The following is a 6438-nucleotide window of genomic DNA, read 5'->3' on the forward strand; positions in this document are numbered from 1 at the left end:
CGGCGCCGTGGGGCTGATGATGTCACAAGGACTGTTGCCGCTGCGGTTGTTACATGAGGCTCTGGCCAGCTTCATTTCCAGGACGTCCCTCAGAGCTTTACAGTCGCTGCAGTCACTCTGGGACCATCCTTTGCCAGAGATGTGGAATTGTTCAAGAAACAGAAAAGGTTTTTTTTTCCCCGGGGGGTGAGGCAGTCCAGAACTAGCGGGTGAGAGAGGAAAGATTTAAAAGGGACCTAATGGGCAACTTTTTCACGCAGAGGGTGGTGTGTGTGTATGGAATGAGGTGCCAGAGGAAGTGTATAATTACACTTAAAAGCATCTGGATGGGTTTATGAATAGGAAGGGTTTGGAGGGATATGGGCCAAATGCTGGCAATTGGGACTAAATTGGTTTAGGATATCTGGTCAGCACAGACGGTTAGACTGAAGGGCCTGTTTCCATGCTGTACATCTCTCACTTGAACCTGCCCCCGTCTTCCCTCTCTTCCCCTTACACAATTACTAACTCCGTCTGTGTTAGGATTTTTACATTCCTACCTTACCACTAATTTCTTCCACCTCCCTGATTTGGCCACCATATCTTTTAGGTTAGCTGAATTATTGGACAGCTGGTTCGCAGTGTAAAGTGATACCAATAGTATGGGTTCCATTTGCACGCACAGACAGGTCCTCATGAAGGCCCCTTCTTCTCAGGCCTTGACTGAGGTCTGATGAGCCTCAGGTTAACTCATCTGTCTTTAATGAGAGAGCAGCTTTGTGGTCCATGTGTATCATGTACCTCTATCCCCACATATAGTAATGTTGATGAATGACCAGATAATTTTTCTTGTGATGTTGGTCCATGAGATCTTGGCATAGGCAGATAGGTGGTGGCTTTCACACCCACAGTATTTTACAGAAGTTGTACACCAATCCAGCCCATAAACTCTGCTGCTCTTTCCACAATTGCTGTCAGATTTGTTAAGTATTTTCAGTAGTTTCTGCCTGTTTAAAATTTCTGTCACCCATGATGACTTGCTTTTGGTTGTTTATGAGAGGAGTCAGGATGACTAGAACAAGATTGAATATGAAAAGTTCAGTTCACACTCTCCATGGAATTTAATTTGCCACCTGGTCTACTATGTCATTTTGAAGTTTATCATTATCCTCCTTCCAAATATGTCACTGTGAGTTTTGAAGCCATGCCATGTATATGAAGGTGCAGGTCATTCACAAATATTAACAAAACACTCTGAGAAATTTCAGTGTATATCTTTTTCCAGTCAAAAGAATAACCAACCGTTCACCGGTATTAAGTGTTATCTTTAAAGTACATTAGATTAAGAATAAAAATATTCACAGATTGGCTGCACAGCAACATTTGGACAAAGTCACTTCCCACACAAGCTGTTGACACTGGGGTTTCTTCCTGGATAAGGAATGACTGACTGTATGATTATTGTTGTTATTTGGAGGCACTCTTGTTAGATTGTAGATCCTCCTTTAAGAGTTTTGGGTTGCTTCTTTTTGCAACCTTCCACTTGAGTAATGAGGTATCCCAGCTTGCTATAAACCCCCAAACTTTAGGGCACCAGTGCCAAACAATCCAGATTTTGCTGATAGCTATTATAACTTTAGCTGAAAGTTGAAGAAGGGTCACTGGACGCAAAACGTTAACACGGTTTTCCATCACCGATTGCCCCATACCGGCTCAGTTTCATCAGAAATTTCTGTTTTTGTTTCTAATTTCTGGCATCCATAGTTCTTTGTTTTATTTTAAATATTGTAAAGTAATTTAGTCATACACCTAAAGATATGGCCAGATTTAAAGTATTGTCTTACTACACTTTTGTTTTCAGCAGTAGTATTGTCAGCCTTCACCAGTTACTTTTCTTTGCAATGAAAACAAAACATTTTGTATTTCTCAGAATTCTATTGTAATCAGACTAGAAATGGATTATTTGCTTTTGGGAATCAGCACTGATCGATCTGCTAAGGCCCTTTTGACATGATATTAATAATTAATTTCTAGGTTTCAATGTTAATGTATATATCCAATATCCAATAGATATGTTGAGCAAATAACTGCAAAGGAATGGTGAGAGATTATCTCGAGTAAACACTGAGTCCTGAGATTGTTGTCTAGGCTATGAACATGATAATGTTTGAATGTCAAATCAAGTTAAGTTTTTTTTATCTGTTGGAAATTCAATTCGAGCTAATTAAAATGTTTAAATTAATTGTAATCATAAGGACACAAAATGAGCCTGTCACAGGCAACCGACTTGATTATTTAAATGTACTGAAATAGTTTTCAAAACAGTTAATCAATGAAACAGTAAAACCTTAACATTGGCAAGGAATAAGCAATGAGAAAACACAGCAAGGAGGTTAATTACTCCTGTGAGATATTGAATTCTAGGTCCCTTTGCTAACTCACACACAACCAATCACCCACAAACAAAGCTGCATTAGGAGATTATTTCAAAAAGCCGCCACACACTGCAGCACAAAGGAACTACAAAGAGCAGAAATCACCCATACTGTGTTTTCAAGAAGAATGGGTACCCAATGAATACAGTCCACCGATTTCTCAGCAACAAACCCAAATAAGTAGACAAAACACACCCAGAAACCCTAGCCACTTTATCCTACATCATAGACATCTCTGAAATGACTGCCAGACTGCTCAGACCCCTTGGCATCAAGGTAGCCCACAAACCCATCAACACACTAAAACAGCAGCTAATGAACAAAAAAGACCCTGTAGACCCTGTTCAGACAACAAGCAAAATGAATGTCAATTACAAAATACCGTGCAAGGACTGTAACAAACACTACTAGCCAGAAAACTAGCCAGCAGGAAGTATGAACATCAACAAAAAGATATGACTCAGTATCACTAGTATCCTTACATACAGATGAGGAAAAACACCACTTTGACTGGGACAATGCATCCATCCTAGGACAAGCCAAGCAGAGACAGCATGAGAATTCCTAGAAGCATGGCATTCCAACTGGAGCTCTATCAACAAACACATCGATTTGGACCCCATTTACCATCCTCCAAGAAAAAGCATCAGAAATAACATCACCAAACATCGAAAGAAACTTAAACACATAAATAGAAAGCAGGACATAACACCAGGTCTTCACTGGAGGCTCACTGATGACATCACCTAGTATGGTGACAAAACATCTGAAACTGAACCTTCCAGCTCAGCAAGCAAACTCACATCCAAAAAATAAATTTCTTGTCAGGCAGATGTCAATGTTTTGCTGTCCTGGAACAGTTTGACTAGGAGTGTGGCTAGCTCAGGAGGACTTAAGTTAGTACTATTTCTGGAATGTTGCCCATATTCTTGGCAGTATTCAGTGTCTTCAGCCCTTTCTTGATTTCATGTGGAATGAATTGAATTGGTAGATGACTGGCATCTATGATGCTGGGTCTTCTGGAAAAGGCTGAGATGGATTATCCAATCTGCACCCCAGGCTGAAGGTGGGTGCCAATGAGTAATGATGCTGCTCCTTTAACAACATTATGCTATCCTTGGCTTTTTTTCAGAGAGGTAGTAAAAGCAGCAATTCCGAAAGGTCTAGGTTTGATGGGTTTTAGGGCCAGTTTGATTATAGCTAACAGATACTACCTCAGGTAAAAGGCTTTCATGTTTAAAAAAACACTTGTACAATGAAAGAGGAGTGGCCAGTTCTCCCAGCTCAGCTTTACTCTGGTTTTGGTTTGGTTTTAACAGTCTGGCTGTCAGTCAGTTTTGAGGCTGCTGTTCCAGGAAATAGCTACATGGAAGAAGGTGTTCCATGATGAATCTCTCTGCCATCTCTCTCTCTCTCTCCTGTAAGAACATGTGTTTGATTTTACCTTTCTTGCCAAGGGGTGTTATGTGAATTGTTGCAAATATTTGGAGCAGCACCATTAAGTTGGGATAATCTGTTGGGTCAAGTTATTCTGTATTCTGTTCTCTTTTAATTGTGCTTCATTGGGTAATCTTGGAAATAAATGCTGTTTTGTTTATACTAAGTGGTTTGACCACCTGCATCTCTCCTGGAATATCCGCTGTACACCTGCTTAAAATAACTAACAAGGTTAAGGTAAGGGCGACTTTCTTGAAATGGTTTGAGGGGGTCTGCCCTAGTCCATAACAGATTTCATTTGAATTAATGAGCTGTGCTTTCTCATTATCAAGGGTGGGCGTGTTTGTGAAGCCTCCAATTCCCGTTAGTTTTTAATTGTTCATGACCAATCATGACTGGATGTGACAGGACTGCAGAGCTTTGGTTTTTCTCTATTTTTCTCTTTCTGTGTCTTTGCAGATTGCCTCTATTTTTCAATCTTACTCCAATAGTAATGTGCCCTACTGTCCTCTTTGTTTTTCTTATAGCTGTAATAACCTGTGTATTTTTTACTTCAGAGTTGAAAAGTGTGGTGCTAGAAAAGCGCAGTGGGCCAGGCAGCATCTGAGGAGCAGGAGAATCGACGTTTCGGGCATAAGCCCTTATTTCAGTTTTGTAATCAGCTGTGTAACCAAGATGGTGCTAGAGAATGGTGACTTGTACATTTCTCACTGTACTCTGGTATTCCTATACTTGAGTACACATGACAATAAATGCTAATTCGAATTTTTAGTGATCTGTGCATATGTACTCCCTGACTCTATTGCTTCTTTGCCATGTTGAGAGTTTTTATTTCCAAGGAGAATGTGGTCCCTTCATTCCACTTAGCCCATTGCTGCTGGAACCTAGTGGCTTGGTAGGGCAGTTAAGAGTGAAACCACTGAAGTGGGTGACTCTCAGGTCTGACCAGATAAGGATGGCAGATTGCCTTTCCTCAGGACGTTATTGTGCCAGATTTGCTCACAACAATCAACAGAAGTTACATGGTCACCGTCAGATTAGCTTTTAATTGCAGATTTTCATTGACTCAGATGTCACCATCTGGTTAGGTGGATTGGCCATGCTAAATTGCTCATAGTGTCCAGGGACGTGGAGGCTAGGTGGGTTAGTCATGGGGAATGCAAAAGGATTAACATCTCTTAATTGTGCGAGCAGACCAGACAGACACCCTTAATCTTATCAGGCGTAACAACCAGCATTTAGCACGTGTTTTAACCCATTTCCTGTCTCTGAGGACAGAAGCCCCTCAAACCTTTGTGTACTATAGATTAAACAGTATAACACTATAGTAATGGAATGTTAATGTATGTAAAAACTATGTATAAAGAGGTTATTGTAAGAATGTATTTCTGGATTCTATTGCTGCTTCAAATTTGTGCTACTTGTGGTTGCTGAATAAAGAGGCTATTTCACCGCTCACTGATTTCAGTCATTATTTGAACTCGATCCCACACTCCCATCATGCATATATATCATGCATTCGTCAAATCTTTATAAGTGCTTATATATAACAATATACATAAATTCGAGAACCAATTTGTCCTAATCTGAGGGACTAAGCTCATTTCCCAGAATGCATACAATGATGATACTGAGACAAGGGGCAATTCTCATTGTTCACAGCATCCTTCTCTTTTGTCAAGAACAGATTACAGCAACAGAGATTTGCACATCAAAAGACCTCCCTTCCTGGTTCAACAATCTATACAGTTTCCCTTTCTAAAACAATAATACCAAGAGAGACATCAAACAAGGATCTCACTCAATTACAGTCAGATATAAAATTTTCATGATTGCGGCATCTACTCAAAAGAGTTTAAATTTTCTGAAATAAAATAATCTCAGTAAACACAACATTGGACAAACGGGCAGAAAACTAGTCACCAGGATACATGAACATCAACTAGACCCCCTCTCACTAGCATCTTTACATACAGATAAGGAAGGACACCACTTCGACTGGGACAATACGTCTATCCTAGAACAAGACAAACAGAGGCACGTGCGAGAATTCCTTGAAGCATGGCACTCCAACCAGAACTCTATCAGCTTTCGTAGTTTAGGACTTGGTCTGTGTGTGTGGCTTTCCTGTATACCTTTGTGGTGAATTCTCCGTTAGGTGTTCTCTGTACCATCACGTCTAGGAATGGGAGTTGGTTGTCCTTTTTTTCCTCTCTAGTGAATCGGATTCCTGTGAGTGTGGAGTTGATGATCCGGTGTGTGTTCTCTATTTCTGTGTTTTTAATTATTACAAAGGTGTCATCCACATATCTGACCCAGAGGTTGGGTTGAATTTGCGGTAAGACTGTTTGTTCTAATCTTTGCATTACCGCTTCTGCTATGAGTCCAGAGATGGGTGTGCCGTTGATTTGTTCATATATTTGGTTGTTGAATGTGAAGTGTGTTGTGACACACAGGTCCAGTAGTTTGAGTATGCCGTCTTTGTTGATGATAGGTTCAACGTCCTGTTGTCTGTTCTGTATGTCCAGCAGGTTGGCTATTGTTTCTCTGGCTAGGGTTTTGTCGATAGAGGTGAACAGTGCCGTTA

This window comes from Chiloscyllium plagiosum, chromosome 1, assembly GCF_004010195.1.
Source record: "Chiloscyllium plagiosum isolate BGI_BamShark_2017 chromosome 1, ASM401019v2, whole genome shotgun sequence".
Taxonomy (NCBI): domain Eukaryota; kingdom Metazoa; phylum Chordata; class Chondrichthyes; order Orectolobiformes; family Hemiscylliidae; genus Chiloscyllium; species Chiloscyllium plagiosum.